At 43.2% G+C, this 18,716-nt stretch overlaps 1 protein-coding gene across 4 annotated transcripts in view; it reads right to left on the bottom strand.

Annotated features, from left to right (window-relative positions):
- FAM160A1 (family with sequence similarity 160 member A1) overlaps positions 1-18,716 on the bottom strand; it is a 185,741-nt gene that overhangs the window by 22,819 nt on the left and 144,206 nt on the right. The window lies entirely within an intron of this gene.

Here is an 18,716-nt window from a genome sequence, read left to right as displayed (position 1 = left end):
GGAAAAAAACATCTTTACAGGAATGGTATTTACATGATAGACTTGTTGATGGATACACCTTGCCTCTGAAGTAAGCCTCTTCCTTCCTCGCTGCTCTGATTCAATCCTGTCTTTCCAAAATAACACCTGGCTAGTTGGAGGCCATTCTATGGTGGTTGATGGAATTAAATTACCTTTAAGGACATGTGGGTTCCCTAATAGAGGATCTTAGGCAGGGGTGAACTATTAGAGGTAATGATGTTTTTGAAACTGCTCATGCAACATACAAGCAGGTGTTGCACGTTTATCCTGCAGAGATTCAATCAGGACTACTTTCTTTTCTTTTTTAACGCTATTTGTTAAGTGCTTACTATGTGCCAGGCACTGTACTAAGTGCAGGGGTAGATACAAGTTAAATCAGGTTGGACAGAGTCCATGTCCCACGTGGTCTCTTAGTCTTGGTCCCATTTAACAAAGTCACTGAGGCACAGAAAAGTTTAGTGATTCACCCTAGGTCACACAGCAGACGAGTGGCAGAGCCAGGATGAGAACTCAGGTCCTTCTGACTTTCATTCATTCAATCGTATTTATTGAGCGCTTACTGTGTGCAGAGCACTGTACTAAGTGCTTGGGAAGTAGAAGTTGGCAACATATAGAGACGGTCCCTACCCAACAGCGGGCTCATGACTTCCAAGCTTTTGCTCTAACCACTAGGCAGGCAGCAGGGACTTTTCATTTTACTGCAGCTGACCTACAGGCTGCGCTGACTAAAGCCTATTTTTCTAGCAATCCTGATCCCTGGAAAAATTGGGCTAATAATTCTAAATGGGCCACACGTGTGCCTTTTGAACATTCCCCCTGAGCAGTGCTGAGCTGGTTAGTCAGGCAGGATTCCAGAGGCTGCCTTTGGACTACATTGCACAGTCAGCTGCTTTGTTATTATTTTTTTCTTTTATTACACACGACCTTAATATGCTTAAAAGGTACAATGATAAACCCTTAAAAATGTAGGCTCCAGCTATTAAAGCCAGTATGAAAAAGGAGCATTAACCCTCTATTGTTTACCACCCTAACTGGATAAATGAAAAGACTGGTTTTATTTCTTTTAAATCTCAAGGCTGTCATTTATAAGCTCAGAGGATTTAAGAAAGCACTCAGAGGGGTGGCATTTACATAACGTGCTATAAATATTAAAACCCCAATTCCATTAAGCTTGCACGAGTGCTGCACGTAGAGAAGCCTTAGTGTTGCAGTCTCTCTTTATGAATTGAGGTCACACTCACCTCTAAACTAATAAGTCAAACCATGGAACTCTGTTTCCTCTGTCCTCTCCACTGAATCCTAAAAAGCCCTTTCTCCTCCTTCAGGATCCCACCACCAGTATGGCCACCTCTCCCTATACACACTGCCTTCCACCCAGCACTTGCAGCACATGACATAGACACGAAATCCCTGAGCACCATTATGCTTTGATTGACACTAATCATATTCTCAGGTTTGGACCACCATAACCCCTTCTGAATGAAGGATCCCTCCCTCCTCCTCTTATCGACTCCCTCAGCTCACTTCACTTAACCAAAGTGTTAAGTACAAGGATAACTTGTACTTCCCAAGTGCTTAATACAGTGTTCTGCACACAGTAAGCGCTCAATAAATATGATTGAATGAATGAATCTGCAATCATTCCATCCACCATTTTGCACACCAGTTCCACTCAGCTCATCCATGCATCACAGATGCAAGACAGATTGGCATGGACGGTAAACAGACTAGGTAGAATTTGTTCTCACAGTGGATGGTCAAATTAATTTAGTGACCGCTTTGTAAAATTCATTTATTCATTAGTATTTGAAGACCCACTATTTTTTTAATGGTACCTGTTAAGCACTTTCTATGTGCCAGACACTGAACTAAGAAAGCCCTGCGGTATAGATTCAAGCTATTCAGGTTGGACACAGTCCATGTTCCACATGGGCCTCACAATCTTAATCCCCATTTTACAGATGAGGTAACTGTGGCACAGAGAAGTGAGGTTACTTGCCCGGGGTCAGACAACAGGCAAGGATAACAGCTGGGATTAGAATCCAGGTCCTTCTGACTCCCAAACTGGTGCACTATCCATAAGACCATGCTACTATATGTAGAAGACTGAACTAGGTGGCTGGCAGCATAACCTAAATCACAGCAAAGTACCTACCCTCGAAAAACCAGCAGCCTAATAATAATAATAATAATGGCATTTATTACGCGCTTACTATGTACAAAGCACTGTTCTAAGTTCTGGATGTGAAAGACAGGCAGACACAAATTGTATACACAAGTGGTACCTGGAAAGCATATATACAGCTCATTATGGGAAAAAGTGAGAAAATAAAACCATCAACAGAATAAACAAACCAATATGCACGGAAGTGTCAGGGGTTGCTAGTGGGATGAAAAAGACCAGGGGAGGTGGGTATTAAAGGGAAGGTAGTTCCAGGAGGGTAGCTTTCAGAAAGGTACCCTTCAGAAAGGTGGGGAGAGAAGTATGGAAGATGGTAAAGGGGAGGAGTGACGGCAGAAGTTCCAGGCAAAGGGAAAGGCAGGTGCATTGGGTTAGAGAGCGAAGCGCAGTTAGAAGGTTAGCTGATGAAGAGTGAAAAGGGTGAGCAGATGAAGAGAGTGGAAAGGTAATAATAATTGTGGTACTTGTTAAGCACTTACTATGTGCCAGCTACTGTACTAAGCGCTGGGGCAGATACAAGCAAAACAGGTTGGGCATAGGTAAGGGAGGAGTCAGCTTCCGGATCCGCCACTTGTCCGCTGTGTGGCTTTGGGAAGTAACTTAGCTTCTCTGTGTCTCAGTCACCTCAGCTGTAAAATTGGAATTAAGACTGTGAGCCCCATGTAGGACATGGACTGTGTCCAACCTGATTAGCTTGTATCTACTCCAGCATTCAGTAGAGTGCTTGGTGAATAGTAAGCACTTAACACCATAGAAAAAAGTCAGTTGGTTGGATAGCCTTGAATCCAGAGTTCAGAAATATCTGTATGGTACTGAGAAAAATGGGTAGCCACTAAGCACCCTTTTCCTCAGTTCCCCTTCCCTTCTGCTTCACCTCTACTCGCTCCCTTTCTTCCTCTCCCCTCCTCCCCAGCCCTACAGCACTTCCATATATATGTACCTACAATTCTACGTATTCATACTGATGCCTGTTTACTTGTTTTGATGTCTGTCTCTCCCCCCTCTAGACTATAAGGCCGTTGTGGGCAGGGATTGTCTCTCTTTATTGCTAAATTGTACTTTTCAAGCACTTAGTACAGTGCTCTGCACACAGTAAACACTCAAATACAATTGACTGAATGAGTGAATGGAGATTTTTGAGGAGGGGAGTTATGCGTTCTTAAAATGATCTGGACATCAGAGTGTACAGCAGGCTGAAAAGAGGAGACAGGAGGCAGAGAGACCATTGGAAAAACGGATATGGTAATTCAACCAGGAGCTGATGAGAACTTGAACCATGGTGGTGGTCATAACGAAGACAAGAAGAGGAGGATTCACTAGATAATGTGGCAGAAAAACCAGCAGGATGTAGATTCAGACTGAATGTGGGAGGTGGGAAAAAAGGGAGAGGAATAAAACACCAAGGTTGCAAGTTTCTGGGAAAAGGAAGATGGTCATGATGTCATTTGTGATGGGAAAGGGTAGAGGAAGGAAGGTGTAGAATTCAGTTTGTCCTATAATGTGTTTGAGAGATGCCAGCAGGCTATCCATGTGGAGATGTCCTGGAGGAAGGGGGAAGTGCATGACTGTAAGGCAGGTGAGAAGTCCAGGAAAGTGATGTAGATTTGGCAGTCTTCCATATAGAGGTAATAGCTGAAACTATGAAAGTGAATGGATGCCCTGAGAGAATGAAATTACGGAGAAGAATCAAAGATCTAGATTATAGTACGTTTATGGGGCACCCTCAGTTAAAGAGTGAGGGGAGAAAACGGCCAGGAAGGAGCCAGAGGAGCAGGGAGGTACAAAGACAACCCGGAGAGTTCAGTACAAAGCCAGAGAGGATATCTACCAGGAAATGGGCAACTGATGAAAGTAACAGAGATACAGAAGAGTTAGAACAGAATAGAGACCATTAGGCTTAACTGAAAGGAGGTCACAAATACCTTATTTAGCCTGGTCTAAGTAGGGGGAAGGGGGAAGGGAAGAGAGTTGGTGGAGAATGGAGCAGATGTATTTAGGAACAGGATAAGGGATGGTACTTATTAAGTGTTTAAGCACTTGGTAATGGGGAGATAACTAGAGGTGTGATGGGCATTCGCATAGAAGAGTCTTGAATATGTTTGAAGTGAGTGGAGAAAGAGCTAGAAGAGGGTGAGAGATTAAATATAACGATGGAAGGAGAGATGAAGGGAGCAAGATGTTTAAGAGGGAAGAGATGGCATTTGTGGCTAGGTTTGAGGGCAGGTGAGACGCCTCTTCTCGAGAGATTTGAGCTGGGAAGGAACAGAAAGTGGAGGGGAAGGAGCATGAGAGCTATGAGAAGGTGAGGAGAGGTGATGGCCTCTCTCTTGCCAGGATCATTAGGGGTTAGAGAGGTAGCAGAAGGGGATGCCGGGGCTGTCAGGAGAAGTTAAAGGGAGCTAAAGCTCCAAAACCTCCTTTGTGACTTTGTGTCAGGGCTGGTGGTTCCCTGCTAAATAGGGGACAAAAGCTCACCTCACCATTCACTTCCACCTGCCCTGAGGAAGACAGAAGGGAAAAGTAACAGCTGGAACAAAGCCATATCACTGAATCCACAAAAGCTGTTCCACTTGAGCCCGGTGTGCCACATCAGAGGGAAATTGAGCTTACTCACCAGCCTGCCTGACCTTCCTGTAATTGGGCACTATATGGGCAACTCCATTTGCATCTAAATTAGCAACAGAATCACCTTCGGGGTGACAGGTTTATGTGTGTCCTGAAAAACAAATTTCCCTCCTGCTAATTGTTTTCTGTGATCCAACCTCACTGCTCCAGGCAGATGGGTTCTGCCTTCTGTTGCCAAGGCAGGTGGTAGGCCATGAGGGCAGGGACTGCCTGTTCCTCTTCAAGAAGAGCCTGGCCCTGCCTTGGGCCTTCAATGTTAAGAGAGGAAATGAGTTCACCACTGGTTCATCCAGTGATATCGGGCACCTTAGTTGGATAGTTCGGGAACGGTCAAACTCAAACGAGTTTCGTTGGCAGAAACCACAAGGGGGTAAAGGGGAACAACTCAACTTATTACTGAGTCACCTAAAATGACCAAAGTGGTAGGTCCATATAGGCCTCCCATATAGGTCCTGGGTGCTTGCAGAACACAAGACGGGAAACCTTGGATGTAAGCTCAGGAGCTTCAAGAAAAAAAAACAAAACCAGAAGAGCATGGTCCTTAACTTCCACCATCCTGCAGCCAAATTCAAAGAAGTCATTTCTGGGTCACTGAGAGGTTTATTACCCAGTCTGTGGTCAAGTGTCCTTAGTTTTCCAGGTCCTCCGCCCTCCTGCTGCCTACTCTTTGGCCGATTTGCCACTCAGGAATCCTTCTGGGAGCAGGAAGTGAAGAAGGTGAACCTCTCATCAGGTCATTTTGCTGCTTGCTAGGAAGCCTGGTCCAATGTGGGTGGGCAAGGAGGGTTAAAGGAATGGCTAAAGTGGGTCCCAGAACTCTCTGTGTATTTGAGTCATGCCTGGCCCAGACAGCAAGGGAATGCCAAAGTGACTGCCAATCAAGGCCCAGGTGTCCCAGAGCACAACCTGTACCCAAAACATTTTTTTTAAAAAGCAATGATATTTGTTAAGTGCTTTCTATGTGCCAAGCACTGTTCTAAGCACCTGGGTCCCCATCCCCAGGTGACCTCACAGACTAGGTGGGAGGGAGCAAGTTTTCAACTTCGTTTTACAGATGAGGAAACTCAGGCATAGAGTAGCAAAGTCACTTGCCCAAGGTCACACAGCAGACAAGTGGTGGAGCCAGGATTAGAATCCAGGTTTTCTGACTCCCGGCCCATACTCTTTCCACTAGGTCACACTGCTTCTTTTGTTGAGCACCTCTCTGCACAGAACAAAAAGTGCTTAATGGGACAAGACAGTTTGGGGGGGGGTTGCTAATTAGAGAGGGCCCCTGGGGGGAAGTGATCTTTTTAAAGAGGCTTTTGGAGGAGGGAAGCATAATCTGGGGAAAAAAAACAGGGCTGCAAATCTGCATGACTGAGTCTAATCCCTTGCTCTCTGTCACTGGTCTGCTACAGAACCTTGGGCAAGTCACTTAAGCTCTTGGTGTCTCAATTCTTCATCTGCAAAACAGGGAGATTAATACCTGTCTCTTCTTATTTTACAGGGATGTTGACAGGATCAATCAGATAACGAAAATAAAAACTCTTTTTTATGGTATTTGTTAAGCGCTTACTATGTGCCAAGCACTGTTCTAAGCGCTGAAAAGTATATACTTTTGAAAGTTTACTTTTGAAAGAAAGTTGACACTTTGAAAAGTATAAAAAAATGCTGTATTATGCCAGGGTGTCATTAATTGATGAAGCTGAGGGGTGAAGGGCATTCCAGAAGGGAAAACAGATCTAAGCAATAAATCAGAACCAGAAAGGCAGACATAAAATACGACAAACTCTGGCTTGGCAAGTAGGTTTTTTCGGGACTTCCTTCCTTCTTCTGAGATTCACATTTTCTTCATAGGGACGCTTAATTGTATTTACCCCAGTGCTTAGTACAGTGCCTAGCATATAATAAGCACTTAACAAATATCATAAAAGGGTGCGGACAACTATGGGGAAGTCCAATAAAATAGTGGTGGTAGACACAATCCCTGCCTTCAAGGAAACGCTTCAAAACTACACTCCCTCCTTCATTCCTGTTTCTGAAACCAAGATTTAAGTCTAGCCTGGCGAAAGGTAACGGTTCTCTCTTCGAAATGGGCAAAAGGCCTGCTGGCACTGTATGGTGTTAGAACCAACAGAGGAAACACTTCTAGTAATTCTGAGGAGTTGGACTGAAGACAGCAGGAGTGATCTCTCTCATGCCTTTATGATCTGAAATGCTACGCCACCTTTCCATCAATCAATCAATCAATCGTATTTATGGAGCTATTCCAGTGTGCAGAGCACCATACAAAGTGCTTGAGAGTTCACAGACAAGTTCCCTGCCCACAAGGAGCTTACAGTCTATGTATCTGCTGCAGCAGGTGCTTGTGGAACTTTAAAAGGAAATGTAGATGGGCAATTAATGAGTAGGTTGCTTAATCTACAGAGAACCAACACACATTTTGTTTGCCAAATTGCATTTCTGCAGCCTAGTGATTTTTGAAAATGATTTGCAAAGCTGAATTATGCCACATGTTTATTCCTGGTATTGGTTTAAAAAAAATATCGCACCAAGATTCATTGGCTCTTTTTTTTTTTTTGTAAATCCTTGCCTACAGGACAATGCCACCTGGCTGCCCTAGATAAGGTAGGCTTTTTGATATTCTGGCACACTGCCTATCTCTGCATAACTCCAATGCTTCTTTAGTACCAAGTCTTTTGAAACCAAGTTATCTTCTTCATGCATGAGTTGAAATAAGAAAAAATCCTGGAGCTTCCTACTTTAAATCAAAAATAAATGAGGATGCAATTTTAAACCCTTCTATTTCCTTCTCCTACATAGGGAAAGATAGGGGGCCAAATGAGTTGGGCTAGGTTTGGTGGGAAAGAAATGACGCATGTACACGCTCTAAAACACAGGTGGTAGGACATTAATTTTCTAGCCCTTGGCAAGATGGATCTCTGGGATAATTGGTCCATTTTTGCTGAGGAAGAAATTGACAGGAAACAGCATCCCAGGAACTCCACAGACTATGCCAATTTTCCTGATGTCCCTATGACAGCCCCTGCCATCTACAGAGGAAGCTTGGGCAGAAAGATTACTGGAAAATACCTGAATTGGTGGCTTGGGCTCCCTGTTTCTTGGAATGACATGAAAGACCCAAAACAGGTAGTGCATCCCCATTTTACAGATGAGGAAACTGAAGTAAATTAAATGATTTGCTCAAGATTTCCCAGCAGACAAGGAGCAGAGTCAGGATTAAACTTGTTGTGCTCTTGATGGGGGACAGGGTTAATTCCCACCTCCCAAATACCTTACCTTCTACCTGTTTCAAAGGAAAGGCCCAGTGCCTGGCATAAAGGGAAGTCCAGAATCAGGGGCCTTACCCAGGAGGCTCGGAAATAGCCCTAGGACAGTGGTGCCTCTTCATGGAAGAAGGGACTTTTTCTAGTTTCTCTTCATCAGCAACATATTCAGGGAAAGATTGTGAGAACATAACCTAGGCTACACTGATTATTCCCTTGACTGTGGATTGCAATTACAAGTAATAATAATGATGGCATTTATTAAGCGCTTACTATGTGCAAAGCACTGTTCTAAGTGCTGGGGAGGATACAAGGTGAACAAGTTGTCCGACGTAATGCTCACAGTCTTAATCCCCATTTTACAGATGAGGTAATTGAGGCACAGAGAAGTTAAGTGACTTGCCCAAAGTCACATAGCTGACAATTGGCAGAGCCGGGATTTGAACCCATGACCTCTGACTCCCAAGCCCGTGTTCCTTCCACTGAGCCATGAAGCATCTGCTCCCAAGTGGTAACAATCTCCAATTCATAGTATTTGCCTGTTGTCCCTGGACTAAATGGTGTGGCCCAAATGCAATATTCAAAAATCACTTTTCCTGAAACAAAGTGCTACTCATAGAGTTTAAAGATTTATACATAAAACTCTCTTTAGTTAATAGCAATAGTAACTATCAAACAGTAGTAATGAGCACTTCCTGTGTGCAGAGCACTGTTTAAGCACTTGGGGGAGTACAATAGAACTAACAGACATGGTCCCTGCCCTCACAGATCTTGCAATCTAGCAGTGAGATTAGACACTAAATCTGTAAATCGGCAGAAGGAAAAGGAGATATAATAATGATGGTATTTGTTAAGCGCTTACTATGTGCCAAGCACTGTTCTAGATATGTACAAGAGTTCATTCATTCATTCAATCGTATTTATTGAGCGCTTACTGTGTGCTGAGCACTGTACTAAGCGTTTGGGAAGTACAAGTTGGCAACATATAGAGATGGTCCCTACCCAACAGTGGGCTCACAGTCTAGAAGGGGGAGACAGACAACAAAACAAAACATATTAACAAAATAAGTAGAATAAATATGTACAAATAAAATAAATACTAATATTTACATAAGTGCTGTGGTACATTGCTCAGTGGTAGAAGGGCTGAAATGGCATTTGGCATATAAGTGGGGAGATGAGAGGTTAATCAGGGAAGACCACTTGGAGGAATTGTGATTTGAGAAAGGCTTTAAAGATAGCTGTGTGGCCTTCAGATATGAAAGGCAGAAAGTATCAGGCAGGGGAAATGTGTGGGCAAGAGGTAGGTAGAGAGAGAGACAACTTGATTTTTATGAAATACTAACATTTAAACTTCCACGTACCTTTTGGTCTATAACCACTCTTCAGTAGCACAACATCCTAGAAGTTCATATCATTGGTTAATAAAAATGAAAGGTATTAAATCAATCAGTCGTATTTATTTAGCACTTACTGTACACAGACTACTGCACTAAGTGCTTGGGAGAGTGCCATTAAACAGAGTTAGTAGGACTGTTCCCTGCCCATAAGGAGCTTACTGTCTAGAGGGGGAGATGGACATTAAAATAAATTACAGCTATGTACGTGAGTCCTGAGGGATTGAGGTGGGATGAATATCAAGTGCCCAGAGGGTAAAGATCCAAGTGCATACGCTACCCAAAAGGGAGAGGGAGTAGGGGATATGAGGGATTAGTTGAGGAAGGCCTCTTGGAGGAAATGTGATTTTAATACGTCTTTGAAGGTGGGGAGAGTGATGATATGTCAGATATGAATGTGGAGGGAGCTCCAGGCCAGTGGTAGACCATGGGCAAGGGGTCGGCGGCAAGATAGAGTACATCGACATACAGCAGGGAGTAGGTTGGCATTAAAGTGAGCAGGCTGGGTTGCACTAGGAAATCGGCAAGGTAAAAATAGGAGGGGACAAGGAGAATGAGTGCTTTAAAGCCAATGGAATGAAGTTTCTATCTGGTGCAGAAGTGGATGGGCAACTACTAAAAGTTCTTGAGGACTGAGGATCATGGACTGAAAAGGTTTTTGGGAAAATGATTTGGGCAGCAGAGTGAAGTAAGGACTGGATTGGGGAGAGACAGGAGGCAGGAAGGTCAGCAGGAGGCTAAAACAGTAGTCAAGGTGGGATAGGATAAGTGCTTAGAATAGCAAAGCGTAGTTTGGATGGAGAGGAAAAGACAGATTTTGGCGATGTCGTGAAGGTTGAACCGACAGGATTTAATGTCAGATTGAATATGTGGGTTGAATAAGAGATGAGCTGAGGATAACGCCATAGTTATGGGCTTGTGAGACAGGGAGGACAGTGGTGCTGTCTACAGTGATTAGAAAATGAAGGGGAGGGCAGGGTGGGAAGATGAGTAGTTGTTTTGGAAATGTTGAGTTTGAAGTGTTGGCCGGACAACCAAGTAGAGCTGTCCTAAAAGGCAGGAAGAAATGCAAGACTGCAGAGGAGGAGATAGACTGGGTTGGAAATGCAGATTTGGGAATCATCTGTATAGAGATAGTAGTTGAAGCTGTGGGAGCAACTGAGGTCTCCAAAGGAGCCTTGAGGGACTCACGCAGTTAGGGGGTGGCATGCAGAGGAGGAGCCCATAAATGAGCCTGTGGATGAGCAACCAGAGAGATAGGAGGAGAACCAGGAGATTACAGGGTCAGTGAAGCCAAGGTTAGGTAATGTTTCCAGGAGAAGAGCATGGCCCACAGTGTCAAAGGCAACTGAGCAGTTGAGGAAGATTAGAATGGAGTAAAAGCTGTTGGATTTGGCAAGATCAGTGGTAACCTCTGAAAGGGCAGTCTCTGTGGAGTGAAGGGAATAAAAGCACAAATGTAAAATATAATGCACAAAAGAGAAGCGTAAAGTATCTACTATAGTCCAGCATCTTTTCACAGAACTCTCTGCCTCTTATTTGACCTGTCCCAAGAGGCAACTGTGGCATGACAGCAATGACATCATTTTTCAAATATGAAACACCTGTCTCAGGGCATGCCTGGACAGAGCAGAACAGAGTCCACTAGGAGCCAAAAAGCAAGGAAAATGGCCTGATATGGGGAAGACAACCAGCAGGAGACCAGAAACCCCAAGGTGATGGAGTGAAAAGACTTGAGTGGAATGAGATGAGGGGAGGCCAGGAAAGGAAAAGAAAAAACAATAAATTACTAAAGAGCCAAAAAAAAGACTGCAGTAGTGGTAGGAGTGAGGAAGATGAGGAAAACTAATATCTCAGCAAAATAGGTAAGGAGCATGTATTAGAGATACACAGTAGCTGTTCCTATATAGATGTTTTTTTAAAAAAAAAACTTTCACACAATGAGATTATAAATGCAAAGAATCAATGAGGCAGGTAGAGAAATATTAAATTTCCAAGTGAAAAGGTTAGATAAGGACAACAGCCTATAGTGTAATGAAACACTGTCAACTAACTTTACCCTTGACCAGTAAACCAGGCCTCTAGATTGTCTCAAGTCACTAAGCAATCAAGGTGATTTTCTCATGATTATTCTGTAATTAACTGATTTAAGAACAAATGACCTGTAAATACTAATGTACAGATTAGATAACATAACAGATTTTGACATCTCCAGTTCCATAAGGACAAAACCTGCTTTCATTTGGGAAGCAGTAGCCAAAAGAATAAATAACCCAGAGAGAAATGATGCAGCTATTACTGTTAAGAAAAGATCCAGCCCGTCACAAGGCTGATATAAACAAGACATAATGACTTCTACCACCCCCCTCATTAAACCCAGAAACAGTTCATTTACTGGACACATTTAGCATCCTAATCTGGGGGAACGAATTAAGGATGGAGAGAAACCACAAAAATTTATCACCAAACCAGTGAAAGAAAAAGTGCTGTAACTCAAGTGACAGTTCCAAGGTGTCCCTGGGACAATAGCCAGAAACTCAGAATCAATGCACTTGGATGAATACAATGAGAGTAATACATTAAGTTGCCACTCATAAAGGCATTAACTTTTGACCCACACTATTGCTTGCCATACTTAGTTTATTCATATTCTAGAGATGCATTCTGCATCCACTCTGGATCACGTGCACACACACACGCACACAATTGTCATCTCCCTGAACAGCTACTCAAGGGACAAAAATCAAGCCACTGTTGTAGCAGTAGCAACTTCCTTACTTCAGCTATGGAAACACTGTGGTTTTTCTCTGCCACTTGTCTACTGTGTGATCATGGGCAAGTCATTTAACTTCTCTGTGCTTCAGCTTTCTCATCTGTAAAATGAGCATAATATATATGTTCTCCCTCCTCCCTTAGACTCTGACACTCATGTGGGATAGGGACTGTGTCCAAATAGCACATCTCGTATCTGTCCCAACACGTAATATAGTGCTTGGCACATAGTGAACAGCGTGGCTTAGTGGAAAGAGCATGGGCTTGGGAGTCAGAGGTCGTGGGTTCTAATACCACCTCTGCCACTTGTCAGCTGTGTGACTTTGGGCAAGTCACTTGACTTCTCTGTGCCTCAGTTACCTCATCTGTAAAATGGGGATTAAGACTGTGAGCCCCAAATGGGACAACCTGATTACCTTGTATCTACCGCAGCACTTAGAACAGTGCTTGGCACATAGCAAGTGCTTAACAAATACCATCATCATTATTATTATTATTATTATAGTAAACACTTAACATATACCAAAGCTATGATCAAGGAGTATCATGAATACAGTCATTATCTGGGTGCTAAGCATTACGATCCTGACTGAATAGATTGGGAAACTGATAATAGGAAGTTGCTACTATTACAGCAGTGGCTCAATTTTTCACTTGAGCATTTGTGGAGGGAGGTGACGTGTGTGCGTATGTGCTCGCACACGTACATGCACATGGGTTCAAATCCCGGCTCCACCAAATGTCAGCTGTGTGACTTTGGGCAAGTCACTTAACTTCTCTGTGCCTCAGTTACCTCATCTGTAAAATGGGGATTGACTGTAAGCCCCCTGTGGGACAACCTGATCACCTTGTAACCTCCCCAGCGCTTAGAACAGTGCTTTGCACATAGTAAGAGCTTAACAAATGCCATCATCATCATCAGATTCAACTAGCCAGCCTCCTTCTCAAGGTAGGTCCACCCAAGAGTGAATCTTAGAGCCACTTTTGAGATCCACTAGATGGTGCAATCTCTCCTTTTCGGTCAGACCCACACAGAGGTGAAGCAAAAGCTGAATCTATAAGTTAAGGGAACCATAGAGTGGGCATGTGGGTTTCTATTAATCATTTCACTTTTGCCTCGGGCAAATTTCGCTTAAATTATTCTGGACAGGTTGGGCAAGAATTTCAAGCAGAAAGGAAAATACATCCTCAGAATATATACCTTCTTGATATCTCAGAAAGACCCGGATAGCAAAACTGGTAAACCCATTACCTGTTCTCACAGCCATGCAGAACGCTATCAGCAATCTTTTAAAATGCGACTTTTGCTGATTTTTTTAGGTTTAGATAGACATTCTGCAGAAGTCTCAAAACACCTGAAATATTTCACCAACTGGCTCTGAAATAAATCATGACCTTGGCAATATTAAGCTAACCAAGTTACTCATCATCCCTTCAAAATTTTTATTGGGCAACGCACTGTCCTTCTCCCAACAAATCACACTACCCATATTAGCATCCACATCAACAACCTCTAATCAATCAATCAATCGTATTTATTGAGCGCTTACTGTGTGCAGAGCACTGTACTAAGCTCTTGGGAAGTACAAGTTGGCAACATATAGAGACAGTCCCTACCCAACAGTGGGCTCACAGTTTAATTCTCAACCTCTGCTTTAAGGCCTTTCCCTAGACTATCTTTGATTTACATTTTCCCCTAGCCTTTCTCTTCTCCCTTCCATACTCCTAAGGCAAAGCTTTCATCTGATGTCCTGTGCCATTCACTGAACCATCTATCACAAACTCCAAAATGTTAAAAAAAAGCTCTTCTTCCCCCAAAGAGCCCTGCAAATCCACCTCACTTCCAAAGTTTCCCTGACCAACTGAAATGAAGTGTTTATTTTCCTTTAACCACCAGAACAAATAATTTTCCATAAAGCTTAAACATACTGCCAATATTTACTTATTGAATGTTGGTGCTGCTGCCTACATCTGACTGTCCAGATGAATGTCTGTTCAAGTCACTGTTGTCCATTTACATTGTAATTGTCCTAGAGAATAGAGGCTAAGTTTTCAATTTACTGTGCTCAGTGCCCGGCATAACACTAACAGTTTAAGGGCCCTTGAAGATGACAACAATGACGCCAACACTTTTCTTATATGAAAATGCTCTTATCGGGATCTTGGTGAAAACTTCATCCTGAAAACAAGTGTTTGATCTATTTGGCCTGACAAAGAAGTTGGAGATCTAATGGCCAATTAACAAAGAGGAGCTGTTTGCTCAGAAGGCACATTGAGAATCACAGGCCCAGCAAAGTTCATGGCTTTTAGGCTCTGATCATCATCATCACTGTTTGTATGTGTGCTCTGGTGACAGCCTTAACTACCCTAGCCCTCTTTATCTGATTTGAATGAGACTCCCAACCTGGACATACAAAATATTTCAGAACAAAGGTTCAGTTTGAGTTCAGCAGTAAGCTCCGGACTGAAATGCTGCAGCACAGAGAATCTGCAGAAGCAAATATAAATGATAGCACCACGACAACAACAATTCTAATGTAATTCCATGTGATTGGGTGTTTTGCATCTCTAAAGTGACACAGCTCAAAGAATTCTATCTTCAATCCAAACATCAATCACTTTAGGATAAAATCTGGCATTGCTCAAAAATGCCTGTTTTTGACTTGAGGAGGTGTGTGTGTGTACATATATGTACGCATATGTAAATCTTTGCTTTTCTGGGTACTCATCCACTAATTAATAATAATAATGATAATGGGACTTGTTAAGTGCTCACTGTGTGCCAAGCTGGGGCAGCTACAAGACAAATCAGGTTGGACATACTTCCTGTCCTACACAGGGCAAGGGACTAGGATTTATTTCCCATTTTACAGATGAGGAAACTGAGGCTCAGAAATTAAGTGACTTGTCCAAAGTCACACAGCATATAAATGCAGATCTGGAATTAGAACCCAGGTCCTCTGATTACCAGGCCATGCTCTTTCTACTAGGCACAGTATATAAACATTCACACATTATGCTGTATTCTGTAGAATAGGGACCATTTTGTCAGTATTGTAAGAATACATATCCCAATTCTTCTCAAAGCATTCAAAAAGCAAAAAGGCTGTTGTGCATTCTGGCAAGGGTTAGAATTGGAACCGTACTGAAAAGTTATAAAGCTATCAGAGACTACATTTGAGAGGGAAATAAGATAGGGAACCTGTTAGTTTTCTTAATCCCAAGAGATCTCATCCAAGACTTCTACTGGGTCCAAGTCAGGAAATACACTGAAAGGGTATGTGTTAGATTTTAAAGTTTGCCATGCAGTAATAGTATCATAAAATGAATTAATTATAGCATCATTTAAGTGTTTACTATGTGCCAAAACACCAGGATAGACAGTGTGGCTTGGTGAATACAACACAGTTCTGGGAGTCATAAATATCTGGGTTCTAATCCCAGCTCCACCACATTGCTGCTATGTGACCTTGGACAAGTCACAACTTCTCTGTGCCTCAGTTACCTCATCTGAAAAATGGGGATAAGAATGTGGGACAGGGACTGTGTCCAACCTGATTAACCTGTATCTACCCCAGCTCTTAGAACAGTGTTTGGGCATATAGTAAGCGCTTAACAAGTACCATAATAATAACAATAATTATTATATAAGGTAGTCTGATCTGAACACAGTTCCTGACTCCCATGTGGCTCAGAATCTACATAGTAGAGTGGGGCACGTTCTAGCCCCATTTTACAGATGCGAATACTGAGACACAATGAAGTTAAGCACAGAGCAGGCAAGTGGTAGAACTGGGACTTAAGCCAGGTTTCCTGAATTCCAATCCCAAGCTCCTTCCACTAGGCCACTTGCCTCTCTTTCATATTCCTTAAAATGAACATCTATCACCTATCCCCATGGCTCCTCTGGTGCTCCTGTAGTACTACCTTTCCTTTCTGTTCTCCTTCTGCAAGGCTGCAGGTTTCCACCTGCCTCACATTCCCATACCGTGCCAATGGATCTCCGTGTCTGCAAGCTGGGAGAAAGGTGAGCTGCAAGGGGGCAAGAGCTCAGAACTCCTCACAAGGGCAGGGAGAAGGTCAGCTACAGATACCGTCTTGTCGCCTTTTCCCAGTCCGGCTCCCAGCTTCCTCCATTCTCCCACTTCTTCCCGGCAGCGGCTTCACAGCAGTGACAAAACCTTGGGCTCCCCTAACTATCAAGCATCGACTGTGTCTCTTGTCCAATATCCCTGAACCACCTGCACTGGTAGGGACTGTTTCTATATGTTGCCAACTTGTACTTCCCAAGCGCTTAGTACAGTGCTCTGCACACAGTAAGCGCTCAATAAATACGATTGATGATGACTAAGCTACTGTAACACAGCATGATCTGAACTGTATTTTTCAGGCAGGACTGGGACACTGGACAAAAAAGCCAATGTGTTGGAGGTCTGCTGAGATCTCATGGCATGATATGAAATGAGCCCACATACCTGTGTCACCTCAGCAAGTAAACATAAACAAAAGCACAACAGTAAGAAAACAGACATGTTACTGTATAATTTATTGAATATTATTATTGTCCCTTTTTTAGATTTCTGATTTGGTCATGAACTGAATAATTTATGCATTCTGGCTACATGTTTCTCAGAACATAGTAAATTCCTAGAAATCCAGATTTCAAATCGTGCATTTTCAGGTACCTGAAATTTTCCCCTGCATTTCCCCACCCACAAGAAACTAGGTGCTGAGGAGGGAGGAAATGTCTGGGGTCACCCTGGGGCGTGTGCACATCCTTTGATTCGCCCGTTGGATGGAATGGGATTCTCCTTAGTACCCAACCACTCCTGTAGCCCTGTACTCTGGGCAGATAATTTCAGCACATTTTCTGCTAGTGCCCAAGGCTGCAGGACACTGAGGAAAAACCCAGTCCTGCTTCTGTCTGGAATGGGCTCAAAGACTTATCCCATCCCAGGTGAGAACACAATAAAAGCCTTCCTTTTCCCCTCCACCAGAAGTGGTTAGTCTTTCTTCAACTTTTCAGAAAAGAGTTTGCTGAATATGTTTGTGGGGGTGGGTGTGTGTGGAGTTGAACGTATATACTCAGCTGCAAAATCATCTTGGCAAAGACACATTGCTCGCTTTCTCTAATTTACTTAAAAAATACTTAAATTGGGGATAACATCACAGTAATAAGTAATTAAACTTGCACAACCCAAGGGATTGGCTATTTCGCATTAGGCAGGGCACATTTGGGGTGCTATTGCCCCGCTAGCTAGAAACCCCAAGGCAGGGGTCATTGGGACCCTTTCTTTAGGGCAAGGTTGTGGGACATAAACCTTCCGCTGCAGTGGTAACCCCGGCAACAACCAGGGTTGGCATTTTTCCTTGTTGAGGCTCAATCAATGATTCTAAAATTCAGAAAAGCTACTCTTTAATCAGCTACGCAATTTCACACCTACTCTTTAGTTTCTCCCACTCATCCATTATTTCACTTGCCATCCACTCACTCTTTAAATCTATATTCCCTCCTGATTTCTGCTTCTACAACACTTCCAGTCCTTGTTTTTTTCTTTGTCTTTTTTCCACTGCATTTTCAATGCGTCTATTTTCCCTTCTCTTGGGGCCTATTCCCCTGTGTATTTCCTGATTTTTCTCCTTTGTCTTCTGTTTCTCCCTATTGTCAACTGTCTCTCAATTTGTTTCTCCTTCTCTTCTCCCCTGAAGTACTCCTGGGGAGGAGGGCAGAGAAATGAAAACCATAATTAGCACCAAGATTTTCATTACTGTCAGATTCTTTTCCCAATAAAACTTAGATCAGGGTGTCACAAATACGAAGACATTACTGTCCCTCTTGTGCTGACTGAAGAAATGGCCAGGGATGTTTCCAGTCACTTTTGAGGTCGGAAGCCCCGCTGTAACTCCAGGGGCCCAGTGTCCATGGCAATATACAGCTGGGGCTCTCTCGAGGCTCCATGCTAGAGTACCTCAAGATAGTAGTTTGCCACCATCATCCTGGGACCTGTAAATTTGTATACACCAAAGGTTGGGAATATCTAGAGTTCAGCTAACTTGGAATGCATCCTAAGGGCTGGCTACAGAGACTGAGGGGACAATGCCAAATACCTAGCCAAATACGCTGTGACTGTAAACTTTCTGAATCTGCAGGTTACACACACACACACACACACACACACACACACACACACAGAGTTCAGGCCTTCATTAAAGATCTTTTTTTCCTTTTTTTATTGTATTTGTTAAGCACTTACTATGTTCCAGCCACTGTACTAATCCCCAAGGTAGATGCAAGATAATCAGTTTGGGCATAGTACCTGCCCACATAGGGCTCATAGTCTTAATCCCATTTTACAGATGAGGTAACTGAGGCACAGAAAAGTTAAGTGACTTGCCCAAGGCCAGATAGCAAAAAACTGGCATAGCCAGGATGAGAACTCGGGTCCTCTG

This window comes from Tachyglossus aculeatus, chromosome 12 (genome assembly GCF_015852505.1).
Source record: "Tachyglossus aculeatus isolate mTacAcu1 chromosome 12, mTacAcu1.pri, whole genome shotgun sequence".
Classification (NCBI taxonomy): Eukaryota; Metazoa; Chordata; class Mammalia; order Monotremata; family Tachyglossidae; genus Tachyglossus; species Tachyglossus aculeatus.
The sequence above is the reverse complement of the archived record's forward strand: the minus strand, read 5'-3'. Positions and strand labels throughout refer to the sequence as shown.